We start from the raw sequence: 16,101 nt of genomic DNA on the forward strand, positions 1-16,101 counted from the left end.
TCTAGTTCACAGGAATTATTTTGGGGCAGTTCTCTGGCCTGTTATACAGGAAGTCAGACTAGATGATCACAATGGTCCCTTCTGACCTTAGAATCTATGAATTTATGTTCACAGCAGCCCTGTGAGGTGATATTATTACCTCCATTTTATAGATGGGAAACTGAGGCACAGAGCCATTAAGGACATTATTGTCAAAGGTGTCCACTAATTTGCCATTGGGAGGTGCAATGGCAGTGCATGGAGCAAACTTGAACTCGCTGGGATCCAGCTAGCTCGCTAAAAATAACAACGTAGTCATGGCAGCTCAGGCAGCGGGATGGGCTTGAACACACACTTAGAGTCCTGGGCGAGACTGTGCTTGTGTTGGTGTCATTAGGCATAACCCTAGCTAACTCGGGAGGGTGGAAGACCACGAGTGTCGATGAAGCCTTCCTGCACTAGGCCTAAATGAACCAAACTCCTTCCATGTTTAAACTCTAATCGAGCTCAAAAGCCAGATGCAGAAATTGGAATGTGTAACAATTTATCATGTGCAGCACCACTCATATTGGTACCAAGCGGTAATAATGAGGCCTGCATACTTCTGGCTGAAAGGCAAGATAACAAATCAAAGGAAAGGGACAAGATAATAATACAAGGAGAAGTTACTAACAAGCTGGACTTATAGCCGCCAAGAAGACTTAACTGCTTAAATGTAATTGCTTGCTACTTGCTTAATGTAAACTATTATAGGAGGAGGGAGGGGGAAGGGGGGGGATGAAGCCTAGCTGCAAAAAGAATAAAAAGGGAAAACTGCTTGTCTCAGTGTACTTGATCTGAGATGTGCCAGTCTCCTTGCACCGCTTTGAGATCTCAAATAAACTTTGATTGCTTCTCCACCTTGGTGTGTTCATTGGTGCGAAGCACACCGGGCAACGAACCCCACTGTTGCTTTCCTCGGGCACTCTGTGCCGGCAACAGTTTTGGCGCCCAACATGGGGCTCGAGGCTGAAATTTAGCCTTGCCCGGACCCCTCTCGGAGGTTGACGGATTGCGGCGATGACCGACGCCCAGCGCGCACCGGTGACTTCATCGGGGGCCTCGGCGGAGACGCGGTTTGGTTGACCCTGGAGGGCACAACGGTGCAACGCGCTCGTACAGTGGAGAAGTGGCTGCGGGCGACGGTGGGGAACCGGTCCCGTGGATAGGGCGACGGTGTGAAACCGGACCCTTGGATAAGGTAGGAACAGTCCAGTGGTGTGGACTTTTACCTGTCTTGACCTGGGGACGCCCAGTGTCTCCCTAGGGTATGGGGCAGGGACAGAGTACTCTAGGCAGGGCAAGGTGTATGCCCTTAGAATGCATTCTGGTGAACTGGAAAGTGTTTGAATCGGATCCATTGACTAAAAGTAAACTAAAAAGGTTCTGTACAGTAGACTGGCCTCAGTACCAGCTAGAGGACCAGGAAAGGTGGCCACCGGAAGGATCAGTTAATTATAATACGATCCTTCAGTTACTTCTGTTTTGTCAGCGAACGGGTAAATGGAATGAACATATGTATGTACAGATGTTTATGTTGCTAAGAGATAGGTCAGATCTTTTGCAGAGGTGTAATTTAACCCCGGCAGGACCGGCAGTGGCTTAATATTAGTCCTTCAAACCCCTCCCCGGTTGTGATGGTGGAGCCGGTGTTCCCTTCGGCTCCAACACCCCCACCATATGAAGACAAGATCCCAGAGATTGCCCCCTCGGTGGGATTCTATCCATTGATTACTGAGACTCGGATAGCCTGTCCTGAAGCAAACAATCGCCCAGCCACTACCATGCAGTCTATACGCATGTGCCTTTTAACCCAGTGGACCTAGCAGCCTTTAAGGCACAGGCAGGGGAATTCTCCACGAACCCAAGCAAGTTTATCTCGCACGCCTTTGAGGCGTGCCTGGCTAGCCATAAGCCTGACTGGGATAATTGTAATGTCCTTATGCGGACCCTGCTGTCTGAGGTGGAGCGTAATCAGGTCGTGTCAAAGGCACGGGAGGAGGCACAGCGTAGACATGAGGGAAACGCTGCTGCAGACCAGGTCCCTATAGCAGACCCCCAGTGGAATCCTAATGAGCCTCAGGATCAGACCCGCCTCAATACGTATAAAGAACTGCTTTTACATGGTCTCCGACACTTGGCTGTCCGACATAACAATTGGGCAAAGCCATATGAGCTAGTACAGGAGCCAAAAGAAAGTCCGGTTGCTTTTCTGCAGCGTATTCGGGATACCATCAGGCAAACTACTAATGCCAATCCCAATGATCCGGCCAATGAGGCAATTATAAAGGGTATCTTTACCAGCCATGCCGCCCCTGATATTAAAAGGAAACTACAGAAAAAGGAGGATTTGATGGGCATGACCATGGCACAAATTCTGGAAACTGCAAACAGGGCTTACAGCCTTAGGGAGGGAGAAAAGGAAAAGAGGCAAGTGAAAATGATGGTCGCAGCAGTACAGGCCAATGGCAGGGGAAAGTTTCAGGAAGCTGGAAGGGGCCGGGGAATGAGAGGCCATGGACGTGGGTGCCCTGGCTCACAGGAAAGGTGTCTGGGTCGCAACCAGTGTGCCATATGCCGGAAGGAGGGCCATTGGAAAAATGAGTGCCCCGAAAGGGAAGGTACCCCTATGATGGCAGCGGAGGATCAGGAATAGGGGTGTCAGGGGAGACGGACTATCCTGCCCCCCGGAACCCCGAGTAAAAATGCGGGTGGGAGATTCGGACATAGACTTTTTAATAGACTCTGGAGCGGCACAAACCGCCATAAACCAACCCCTTCAGCTGCCCGTGGCAGACTCCCTCACTGTGGTGGGTGCCACAGGAAAAGGAACCAAGTGCCCAGTGTATGCCCCAGCGGAATGTGCTTTGGGAAACAGAACTCTATCTCACAAACTGGTTTACTTCCCCGATTGTCCAATGCCTCTACTAGGACGGGACCTGCTTTGTCGCTTAGGTGCCACCCTGCATTTCACCCAAGATGAAATAACCCTCACCTTACCCCCTGAGAATGTGTGGATAATGACCCTTCCAATTGAGCCCTCAGCCATGCAAGCCCCAGAATGGAGCCAGTGGGAGGAGCGGGTATACCCTCTGGTATGGGCGTCCGGGGTCCCAGGAAAAGCAGCCCATCAAACCCCCATTAATGTTCAGCTCTTGCCAGGAAAAGGTCCGGTGCAAATCAAGCAGTATCCGATCAAAAGGGAAGCCAGAGAGGGACTGCAGGAGACTACAGACCAGTTCCTAAAGTATGGGGGTACTTTGAGAATGCCAGTCAGCTTGGAACACTCCCATCTTGCCTGTACGAAAGCCCAATGGCACATATCGGCTGGTCCAGGACCTGAGGGCGGTTAATGAGCGGGTTAAGACTCTGCACCCCCTTGTTCCAAACCTGTAGAGGCTGTTGGCCTCAACAGGGGGGCAGTACACCCATTTCTCGGTCCTAGATTTAAAAGACGCTTTCTTCACGATTCCGGTCGACACCCAATCTCAGGAGATTTTCTCCTTCGAGTGGAAGGACAAGAGAAGGGTTAAAAAGCAGCTTTGCTGGACAGTGTTGGCCCAGGGATTTAAAAATTCCCCCACCCTTTTCGGCCAGGCCCTGGCCACAGACTTGGAGGAGTGGGACAATGAGGACAAGGTCCTCCTCCTGCAATATGTAGATGACTTGTTAATTGCCGCTGTGGGTCTAATCCCTTGCCTTAAAGCCACTGTGAGCCTTCTGAACTTTGTTGGACTCCGAGGATATCGGGTAGCACAGAGTAAGGCTCAGATTGCCCTCCCAGAAGTACAGTACTTAGGGTTCCACATAAGGCAGGGGGAGCGTCAACTTTCAAACGAAAGAAAGGAAGCTATCTGTCAAATTCCTATCCCTAGCAATCGTAAACAGCTCAGGGCGTTTCTGGGCATGGCAGGCTTCTGCAGGATATGGATCCCAGAGTTCGGACTGTGGGCTAAACCCTTGTACGAATGTGTTAAGGGAGCGGATCACGACCCCTTTCACTGGTCCTCAGAAGCCGACAAGGCATTTAAGGTTTTAAAAAGGAAACTGATGGAAGCCCCAGCCCTGGGTCTGCCGGACCTCACTAAGCCGTTCCAACTGTATGTGCATGAAAGAAAAGGGGTGGCCCTGGGAGTGCTTACTCAGTTATTAGGCACCTGGAAACATCCCGTGGCATATTTCTCTAAACAACTGGATCAAGTTGCCAAGAGGTGGCCGGCATGTTTACGGGCGGTCACAGCAACTGCCCTAGTGCTTGGGGAAGCCGAGAAACTGACACTGGGGGAAATTGTGCAAGTGTATACTCCCCACATGGTCCAAGCCCTGCTGGATACTAAGGGTGGTCTCTGGCTTACACGGGCACGGGTAGCTCGGTATCAGGCTAAACTTTTAGAAAATCCTGAAGTTATCCTACAGACCTGCCCCTCCCTTAACCCAGCCAACATGCTGCCAGAAACAGAGGAGCAGGAACACGACTGTTTGGACGTCATAGATGCCCAATACTCCAGCCACCCGGACTTAAAAGATCAACCACTCCCTAATGCGGACTGTGAGTGGTACACTGACGGCAGTAGTACTGTTACAAACGGACAAAGGAGGGCGGGCTATTCTGTTGTAACTCTCCATGAAACCGTGGAAGCAGAGGGTTTACCTGCTGGGACATCAGCCCAGCTGGCTGAATTGATAGTCTTAACCCGTGCACTTGAACTGTCAAAAGGGAAAAGAGTTAATATTTTTACTGATTCCAGATATGCTTTTGGAGTGCTACACGCTCATGCTGGTCTGTGGAAGCAAAGAGGAATGTTGACAGCCCAAGGCTTTCCGGTCAAGCATGGGCTTCAAATTCTCCGGCTTTTAGAAGCGGTACAACTCCCCTCAGCGGTAGCAGAGGTGCACTGCAAGGCTCATCAAAGGGAAGATCAAGATGTGGCTGGGGTAATGCGAGGGCGGAGAGGCCAAGCGAGCTGCTACCCTGGAACCACAGGAAGCTGAGGATGCCCATATGCATGCCCTCATCTCATCAGTGGGGGAGCTCCCGACCCCTCACTACTCTCATGAAGAGAGGAACCTGGCCGACACACTTGGGCTCCAGGAAAAGGAGGGATGGCTCCACTCCACGGAAGGAAAAATCTTCCTACCAAAGAATCTAATATGGTTAGTGCTACAGAAACTACATCAGACCACCCACGCTGGCAGAGAGGCTCTTACCCAGCTTATGAATAAATATTTTCTAACCTCTGGACTTAGACCCCTGGCCTCCCAGGTACAGACTGAATGCCTGATCTGCCAAAAGAATAACCCTCAACCGGGAGTGTCAGTGCCACCAGCCACTCTGGAACCTACCCCAGGCCCAGGACTGGTTTGGCAAATAGAATTTACCGAGTTCTGAAGCCTGAAGCCTGAAGCCTTCCCATGCCATAACAACACTGCCAAAACGGTGGCTCTGAAATTTGTCAAAGAAATCATTCCCCACTTCGGACTCCCCCAGTGGATGGAATCTGACAACGGAACACACTTCACATCTCAAGTCGTTCAGAAGATATCGGATGCCCTGCAAATCCCCTGGAAGTTCCACACTCCATGGCGACCGCAGGCCAGTGGGGTAGTGGAGCGTACAAATCAGACACTCAAGCGACATCTCTCAAAGGTCTGCCAGGAGGCTTCCCTACGGTGGCCTGATGCCTTACCCCTTGTTTTCCTCCGAGTTTGCGCTCTCCCAAAGGGCAGATTAGGGCTTAGTCCCTTCGAAATTATGTTTGGAAGGGCATGGCCTATGAACGGTACACTGGTTCTGTTAGGGGAGTGGGAGGTAGGCTGTGGCTTCTTATCTCAGTACATGTGCTCTCTGTCTGCTGTTCTCTGTTCTCTCCACAGGCATACCAGAGATTTGCAGCCTCTCCCGCTGGATGCCCCTGTCCACTCCCTGCAACCAGGTGACTCCGTTCTCATTCGTACCTGGAAGGACGAGCCTCTCCAAGAGAAGTGGAAGTGACCCCACACCGTCCTGCTGGTCTCACACACAGCAGCAAAGGTTGAGGGACACAAAAACTGGATCCATCACTCTCGTCTAAAAGAAGTGCCCGCTCCTGAACGGTGGACCGTCCAGCCTACAGAAAAGACTGCCAACGACGACCTGGGACTTAAACTGTTATTCAAAAGACAATAAGGTCTGCTGGGAATGCCCTGTGACCTCTTTGGACAGTCACAGCACACTCCCCGCGAAAACTCTGAGCATTGGTTGTGTTTATTTTCACAGGGCCGGCCTAACCTGGTGACCTGGTCCCTTTTGTTTTTAGTCTGCCTGCTATTGGTAATTGTTATTTTGTGGGTATTTGAGGAATAGTAATTGTTAGACCCCAGGGTCACCTGCCCAAAATGGAATCAGGTTCAGGGTCTGCCACTGTGTCACTCTTTGCCATAGGGGCGCTCCTCTCATTGACTCCAAGGCACATGCGGGATGGAAAGGAATCCTTATCAACTTAGAAACCAATACATATGAGGCCCTGAAGGTTTGCTTTACCCAAGAGTTTAACCTCTCTAACTGCTGGGTATGCTCCCAAATCCCGCACCACGCGGCAGGGTTACCTTGGAGGGTAGTCCCCCAAAATTGGTCAGATATCTGTTGGGGATGGTTCAGTAGGGGAAGAAATACCTCTGGTTCCCCCTTGTCGCAAAACTGTACCATTGAATCCCAGTATGCATTGAGGGATGACCCCTGGAAGCCGCAGGCCAACTCAACGCATCTCCCTTCCCCTATTAGGCTGCGGTCAGTGGCCCCCGGGTTGGTGTGCTATCGACAGTTCAAGTCTAGCAATCACACCTGGCCTGCTGGGAATAGCACCTGTCAGTATCATTTATCCCCTGACAGTGACGCTTCCATCCCTGTCTATGTTAATGGCAAATCCGACTCTACTGCCCGGTTCAGAACGTTTAGTGACACCCAAACAAATAGGTGGAGTAGCGGTTATAATGGCTTGGTAGGGAATGGCCACTCCTTTTACATTTGCGGTACCTCTGCCTATAGGTGGCTACCGCATCGGTGGTATGGAAGCTGCTATCTAGGATATCTTGCCCCTCCCCTTCGTGTCCTCCCTAAACTGCCCCCTGGCCGCCCCAGACAGCGTAGATCTTTGTATGCCACCCCATATCCCATTATGGAAGGAGACAGGTTGGGTATGATCCTCCTCCCATCCTATGGGGTGGGACGGCTGGCTCAATTTTATCGTAGGCTCTCTATGTTTCTCACCAAGTTCGCCAATGAAACCTTGGCCATAGAGAAAAGCCTTAACTCAGAGCTTTACCAGCTCTGGTTGCTGTCCCTGCAAAACAGACAGGCCTTAGATTATGTTTTAGCCTCTCAGGGCGGGGTGTGTGCCCTTATTGGGAGTGAATGTTGTACTTTTGTCCCGGAAAACTCACAGGACATTAACAAGCATGTCCTGTCAGCCGAACAGGCTTTCGAGCAGTGGAAGGCCCAGGAAAGGGAACCCATGGTTTTCAATTCCCTTTGGAGTTGGTTGCCTGACCTGGGAGGACTGGGGGGTGGCCTTGTGTGTCTCCTCCTCACCGGTGTGGTACTCTGCCTGGTCACCCTCCTCCTGATCACTTGTTTTAAAATGCTCCTCCATAAGCTTTGTGCCCCCCGTTCCCCAAAAGTCCCAACATGCCCTCTCATTTATAACCCCAGCTCCATGGCACTCAATCGGATCTTGTCCACAGAATATGAGAAAACTCAGCCAAAGGCTTGTTGAGTATTCTCAAAGGAGGGAGTTGTTGGTGTCATTAGGCATAACCCTAGGTAACTCGAGAGGGTGGAAGACCACAAGTGTCGATGAAGCCTTCCTGCACTAGGCCTAAATGAACCAAACTCCTTCCATGTTTAAACTCTAATCGACCTCAAAAGCCAGATGCAGAAATTGGAATGTGTAACAATTTATCAGGTGCAGCACCGCTCATATCAGTACCAAGCGGTAATAATGAGGCCTGCATACTTCTGGCTGAAAGGCAAGATAACAAATCAAAGGAAAGGGACAAGATAATAATTCAAGGAGAAGTTACTAACAAGCTGGACTTATAGCCGCCAAGATGACTTAACTGCTTAAATGTAATTGCTTGCTACCTGCTTAATGTAAACTATTATAGGAGGAGGGAGGGGAAAGGAGGGGGAGGGAGGGGGAGTGAAGCCTAGCTGCAAAAAGAATAAAAAGGGAAAACTGCTTGTCTCAGTGTGCTTGATCTGAGACATGCCAGTCTCCTTGCATCGCTTTGAGATCTCAAATAAACTTTGATTGCTTCTCCACCTTGGTGTGTTCATTGGCGCGAAGCACACCGGGCAACGAACCCCGCTGTTGCTTTCCTTGGGCACTCTGTGCCAGCAACACTTGGGTGGCTAGCCCAACCTGCTGCCCCTGCTGCTGCAGCTAAGCTGCTATTTTGAGCAGGCTAGCTCAGGGATGCCCACACACGCCATTGCAGGGCAGACAGTCCCTAGAGCCGAAGCCAGGAAGCAGCCAGTTTGTCCCTGTCCAGGCTGCATGAGCAGTTTTGGAGCCGGCTGTGAAAGCCACCGTATGGCCCACATTTGGTTTCTGCCCCAAATCCCAGCAGTTTGTGAGCAACGGATGTTTCTTCTAGCTCCTCCCACTACCCGGATCCTGCCCCATCCTGAGAAGGAGATTGACAAGTGCCCTCTGCAGAGAGGGTTTCCAAGGCACTATGGGTCCAGCCACGTGGTCCAAGGACACTGGCTCCCATTCCACCCTTTACCAGGAGGAGGGGGAAGCAGGACTATAAAGCGCACCACGTGCCCAGCAAATGGGCAGTAAAGTCATACACAGGGGTGGGTGGAGGGTGTCTTGATTTTACCTCCTTGGCTGCAGCCCCAGGACAGTTTGTGAGGAACTGAGAGCAGACAGCTCCAGAATGGATTCCTGAGCCTCTGTAGCCATTGCTGCTGTCGTCTGGGGCAAGTCTCCTAGATGTGCCATGTTGTATTTCAGGAGCAGCCCCTCTAAAGGGGTGACACTGGAAAAATACATCAATAAAAAAAGGAACAGCTTACCAGCAGGTCTAGCTGACCAGCAGTCATCCATCTTCCACATGGAGGCCCTGGCAGGTTTCAGAGTACGTCGGGGCCTCGGCATGGCCTGCCCCTCTGGTCAGTCTCCTGGCAATCTGTTCTTGGAAAGAGTGCATGTGCCCTGTCTGCCCCACTTTATAGAGTTCTCAGTTCTTTGTCTGCCAGGTCTCTGGAATGAGGCCAAACCAGTCTACACCATTGCACCCAGTAGGGTGACCATTCCCCAGGCTTGTTACCCACCTAGGGACTGGCAATAGTTACCCCCCTGCTCCTGCAGAAAGCCTGTAATTCCCCCACTGAGACAGGAACCCAGTTCCTAGCCATAAGGATGCATAGTATGGTTATAAAGTTGATACAATAGTCTTTGACTATTCCATGTGTCCTATTAAACTCCTCAGGCCCTGAGGGAGCTGCCAGGGGCTCTTCTGCTTGTGTGAACCCTAGGGAAAAGTCATGAATTCAGGCTCTCATCTCCTTTGCGTCCAACACATTAATCCTGAAACTCTGGCAATCCACATTTGGATGGCCACACTTAAAGGCACAACAGCACTGTAGTTGTGTAATCTGCACCATCACGCGGCATTACATGCTGGAGGCCTCAATAGGTGGCCATGTGGGGGTGCACAGGCACAATGCTGCTCCCTGGCTGGCGAGGAGGGAGCGGAGCCGGAGCCCCACATTCATCTGTCCCTTTCTTACCGCTTTGGGGAGCTAGTAACTCTGTAGGCAATCGCAGACTGCTATCCAGTCGCAACATGAGAATTCTCCTTGCCTCTCCCTGCCTTTCTCACACAATCACACCAAACTCAGCACAGACTAGTCCTACATTTCTCAGTGCCTTCCATCATACAGGAACCTTTCCCACATGCTGGAGCATTTCTATAATTTCTGATCATCGTCTTTGTACGGTTTCTATCAGGTTCCCAAATCTACGCAGAGAGGAGAGCAATGTTTCTTTGCCTCTTTCTTCTTTTATTTGGTGCCTTTCTCTAATAACTTCCAGATCTGTTTTCCAGGGAATATAAGCCATTGTTTGATGGTCACATGTGAAAGTCAATCGCTGATCGATACAATGTGCACACGCATCACAGGTTGCTGTAGGAAAGTGAAAGCACTTTACAGAGCAAAGGTGAAAAGTGAACTTTGATTCTGGAAAAGCAGCAGCTTAGCAAACACCCTGGGCTGAATGTCACAGGGGCATCAGATCAACTGGAAATTGCTACTCTGGAGTCAGCCAAGAGGGATAGATCAGCCTGGGAACTATTAGCATAACACTGCCTTCGAACGATGTTAGCTAACAGAGGTATATCAGCCCAGAACAGCATGGCCCAAGAACAGAGGAGCCTGCTGTTGGGACTAGCTCGGAAGAACACCCCCCATTACCAATGAACCCCATGTAAGGTTGAAACCCCTTTCAAATAGCATGAGAGCTAGTAATATACCCCTCTCCTGCCAGTGATGCAAGTGCCCATGATTTAAGGCCCTGAACGTGGAAGAGAGGGCAAGCTGGCTACGGAATGAGTGTCTCATCACAAAGTTGTCAGTGGGTGGGGTCCAGACACCACGCACAGCTCGGAAGGGCTGTTCCTGGGAATTGGCTTAATATCACTTGTCTGAAAGAGAAACTGAACACTGGCTGAAACCTGCCTAGGGGCCGAACTAGGCCAGGAGCCCTGCACACACATACATGCGCAGGCGCCAACATAGCTCTGTGAGCCATCAGCCGTCACTGAATTGCTACACATTGGCTCTTCTAGCAGCTTTCTCAGGAAGGTCAGAGAGCACTTTGTGCAATGCAGGGCCCCGTCCTGCATTCCATGAGCCCCCAATGCTCCCATGACAGCAACTATCCAACACGTTAGGAACAAAACTGAATTAAAAAGCAGTTTGTTCCCAGACCCCAGCCAGCAGACCTGAGCCCCCTCCAAGACACCATCCAGAACTCCTCTCCTGATACAGCTCCAGCCTCATCACACCCTGGCCTCTGCAGCAGACTTCACAAATAGGGTACTTTGCAGTGTGTCCCATAGAAGCGAAGCCAGTAAAATCCATTATCCCCATTTTAGCAGAGAGGGGCCTTGCCCAAGGGCACATGACCATTGTCAGAGCCCAGAAGAGAAAGTTTTCTCTGCAGCATTGGCCTCTTATGGGATTGGGGGCAAGCACAAGTGGGAGTGCAGGGGGCTGCAAGTCTGAACGCTGGGTTCCATTCCCAGCATACCACAGCTGTGGTCTTGGGCCAGTCAGTTCCCCTCTCTATGCCTTAGTTTCTTAACCTGTGAAATGGGGACAGTGTTTCCACACTCTGAGGGGAGTTGTGAGGGTTAATTAATTTACGTGCTTTGAGGTGCTCAGAGGGCTGGTGCTATATAAAGACAGGCTGAGTCCTCTACTGCATCCGTCTGCCCCAAGAGCAAGGACTGCAGGGTTAGGTGCATGCTGTGTAGGGTGACCTCCTTTTCAAAATGCAAAAACAAGACACATGCAGGAGCCCTGTCCCCGGCCTTGACCCCGTCTCTTTCTCCTCCTCTCCCCTGAAGCCCTGCCCCATGACCAGGCCAAAAGCCAGAGCTCGGCATTGGTAAGAGCCACCCAGGGAGCCAGGGCCACTGTGTGGAGTCCTGCCCCTCCACCTGCCCTGGGTGGGAGGGGGTGCCAGGGTGCCCAAGAGCACCCCCTGGCCTGTGTTCCCGCCCTCCATGACATGCTGCCCAGGGGAGGTGGAAGGTCCGGGACTCCAGGACTCCCCATAGCAGCCTAGGCTCCCTGGGCGGCTCTGACTACTTCTGGGCTCCAGCTTCTGTCCTGGCCAGGGGCAGGGCCTCAAGGGAAGAGGAGGAGCAAGGGGAAGGGCCTTGTGGTGAGGGTGGGCTAAGGCCCAACTCAGTCCTGTTCCCCCCTCCCCCCCGGAAAGATGCTGGTGCCTCTCCTGAGCCTCGGGCAGGTGTGGAATGGCATTGCAAGAAATACAGGACAAATGCTGTCCCGGAGTCATTTAGCCCAGGACCGGGACTTGAAATGATAGAATCATAGAATCATAGAATATCAGGGTTGGAAGGGACCTCAGGAGGTCATCTAGTCCAACCCCCTGCTCAAATGTACATTTCGTGACTGTCCTGCCCAATTAAGGATGGGTGATCACCCTAATGTTGGGCCAGGGGTGAAAGTAAGTTAAAGGACTTACCGGTACGCCGGAGTCATGAGCAGGGGTGTGGCCTCAACTGGAAGAGGCGGGGCCTTTAAATCAAGCCCCTGGGCTCAGGGACGATTTAAAGGGCCCAGGGCTCTGGCCACCGCTACTGCAGTGGAGCTCCGGGCCCTTTAAATCCTCGACAGAGCCCTGTCGCTGCTACCCAGGGGCTCCGGCAGCCGGGCTCAGGAGGCGATTTAAAGGGCCGCGGCTCCGGCCGCTGTGGGGAGCCCCGGGCCCTTTAAAGCGCCGCCCTAGCCCCACTGCTGGAGCTCCGGGGTAGCGGCGGCAGGGCTTGGGCAGTGATTTAAAGGGACGGGGCTCCCCGCAGCGGCAAGAGCCCCGGGCCCTTTAAATCACCACCAGAGCCATACCGCAGCTACCCCAGGGCTCCAGAAGCGGAGTTCGGGAAGTGATTTAAAGGGTCCTGGGCTCCAGCCACTGCGGGGAGCCCCGGGCCCTTTAAATTGCCAGCCTGGGGAAGTCAGTCCGGTCCAGCACAGTGTACCGGCAAGATGTGTTGGGCCATTGTCAGTCTGTTGTACTGATGGCTTATTGTAACTGCACTGTGATTACCTAAGTGGCATCCTGCATTTCAACATATTCATAAAATCCCACTCCAGTCTTGTGGCAGCGGCTAACGAATGTAGGGGATTAAACACAAAAGCAGCTGCATCCATGAAGCAAAGCAGATTAGAGCTTCCGGTTTATGAATGTGTGTCCAGTGTGAGGCTAAGTTGTACAGAATTGGCTGTTTAAACATAGCAAAGAAAGTCAATTTTAAATTCCCTGAAAGGTGAATATAAAATGATTGTCAGAGCTGCCCAAGATCCCATTGCATCCCACTGCCTGCACAGGGGCCCTGGGGCTCAGAACTAGAACTGGGCAAATAACTGATTTGTCCGTTTGCTGGCAGTTCACCCCCCTCTCCCCAATCAATTGGAGCTGAACCAAAATTGAATTTTTGGTGAATCAAAAGAAGGCGACAAAAATTTCATTTGGGATCAAACAAAATGGTTCACTTCTGTGCATTTTAAACCTTATTTTAAATCACAGCAAAGGAAATGAAGGGCGAGAGTCACCAAACAGAAGGTGGGGGGGACCCCATTATGGCTCTTAGCCCAGTGGTTGACACTCACCTGGGAGGGAGGCAACCTAAGGGCATGTCTACACTGCAGTGGGACAGCTCCAGTGCTGCAGCCGTACCGCTGTAGTGCCATAGTGTAGACATTTCCTACATCGACAGATGGGGGTTTTTGGTTAGTCCACCGTTCCGAGAGACGGCAGCTAGGTTGATGGAAGAATTCTCTCATTGACCTCGCTGCGTCTACACTGTGGGGTAAGTCGAACTCACCAAGGAATCAGGGCATGCTATTTTTCACAGTCCTGACAGACGTAGCTAGGTCAGTCTAATTTGTAAGTGTAGACCAAGCCTAAGTTCAAGTCCGTGCCCCAGCGTGCCCTAACCACCAGGCAATTAACTAGTCTGGTGCAGGGCTCGCTCAATCTCTCCTGCTGAAGCTGTGTCACTGTGTATAACTCACCTGTGAGAGAGTGCGCACAAGCACGAGTGAATGATGCCAAAGTCCAGTGGTTTGGGCACCCACCTGATATGTAGGGGACTCACGTCCCTTCTCCCATGGCTATTTCATTACTTACCCCATGTGGAACAGGTTCAGCAGGAGAGACTGAGAGAGCTCCAGCCCAGAATAGACAAGAGCCAGATGTTTAGGACAATCACTTGGGAAGAGGAGATCTGTATTGAAGTCCCTGCTCCAAATCTGGGGTTCAAACCTAGAGGTCCCACAGCACAGGTCGGCACACTAACCACTGGGTTATTGGCTATAAGGGGGTCCCTGTCATTTGCTCCCTTTTTTGTGACTAGAGCCTGTGTCCCCTTGTGAATCAAGCCTAACTTTTTTTTGTCCAAAACTATAGTGACATTCATATCAAATTCACAAATCGCTTCAGTTGACCCAAAACTGCATTTTTGGGGGGCAAATCAACTATTCGTCCAAATAATTTCACCCAGTTCTACTCTGCACTCCTCAGACTCAGTGTACAGAATAAGCGACAAAACCAGAATTTAAATGATAGCTAAACTAATGACAGTGAAAAACTATCTAAAAATAATCCCATTTGTAGCCATTCATTAACAACAAGGCTAGCAGACAAGTTATGGGATAATCTCACACAGCAATACAACGTGACATAATTCCCCTATCCATTAATGAATAATACTTTAACTAGTGAATTTGCTCCAGGTAAAACACAACGTTTTATAAATGGAAAGAGCAGAAAATTCCAACCTGGAGCCTGTGATAGATGGCATCTGTTATGTGATTGACATTCTTGGTATTATGCTCTCTGAGCCAGTCCATATTAATCCTCCCTAGAACTATAATTGGGATTTTTAAATCTCTAGTGGAATAGACCCCCTAAAACTGGTAGGCCTTAATTGTTAGACATGTTAAAGCATTGTGCATGATGTCATTTTAGAATCACTGGTTTGGTTCAGGCGTGATTGATTGGCAGGTATGCAGAACATGACATGAGACCAGCTATCCTTTCATGGGAGTAAGTAGTAACTATTTAAAATGTAAGCTGGGGAATGGTCTCACTGTTGTGGGGAACTTTTCTGGCTTATACACTACCCTGGTGAAATGGGCTAGTGAATGGATCTGAGTCCTTGCTCCCACTTCCTTTACCCAGAGGCCTGCCTGACCGCAAGCCAGGGGTGGGCAAACTTTTTGGCCTGAGGGCCACATATGGGTATGGAAATTGTATGGCGGGCCATGAATGTTCACAAAATTGGAGGTTGGGGTGCGGGAGGGGGTGAGGGCTCTGTGGTGGGACCAGAAATGAGGAGTTCAGGGTGTGGGAGGGGGACTGGGGAATGGGTTGGGGTGTGTGGGGGGGTGAAGGCTCCAGCTAGGGGTGCGGGTGCGGTGGTGGGGATGAGAGGTTGGGGGTGCAGGAGGGTGCTCTGGGCTGGGACCGAGGGGCTTAGAGGGCAGGAGGGGGATCAGGGCTAGGGCAGGGGGTTGGGGCGCAGGAGGAGGTCAGGGGTGCAGGCTTACTTCAGGCAGCTCCTGGAAGCAGCAGCATCTCCTCCCTCCGGCTCCTATGTGGAGGCACGGCCAGGTGGTTCTGCACGCTGTCCCATCTGCAGGCGCTGCCCCTGCAGCTCCCATTGGCTGTAGTTCCTGGCCAATGGGAGTTGCAGAGCCGGCGCTTGGGGCAGGGGCAGCATACGGAGCCCCCTGGCTGCCTCTACATGTAGGAGCCGGGAAGGGGGGACATGCCACTGCTTCCGGGAGCAGCGCGGAGCGGGGCAAGCCCCGGATCCTGCTCCCCGATGGGAGCTCAAGGGCTGGATTAAAATATCTGAAGGGCCGGATGTGGCCCCCGGGCCGTAGTTTGCTCATCCCTTCCTCAAGGGCTCCCCTTCCACTCTTCTGTGTGGCAGAGTCCTCGTAACCCCAACAAGGCTGGGCCCAGGATTCCTGGGGTCTTGACCCCCAACCTTGCCGTGGTCACTTAGGGCAGGGAGTAGAGTGTCCCCACCCCAGGGTGCTCTCTCTGAACTGGATGCTTCCCTGACCCACTGATCATTACATACAGTTCAAAGCAAATACAATTTATTAAACAGCAATCAATTAAAAAAATAAAGAAAAATGGGAAAGGTTAAAGGAAAACACGTCACCCTGCTTTGCGGCATGGGGACATCACAACCAGCATCTCTGGAATGTAAGGGAAGTTCAGTCTGTTCCTCACATGTCTCAGGCCCCTTCTCAGGCCCTAGCTGTGCTGC

The sequence above is a fragment of the Chrysemys picta genome, chromosome 9, assembly GCF_011386835.1.
Source record: "Chrysemys picta bellii isolate R12L10 chromosome 9, ASM1138683v2, whole genome shotgun sequence".
Classification (NCBI taxonomy): Eukaryota; Metazoa; Chordata; order Testudines; family Emydidae; genus Chrysemys; species Chrysemys picta.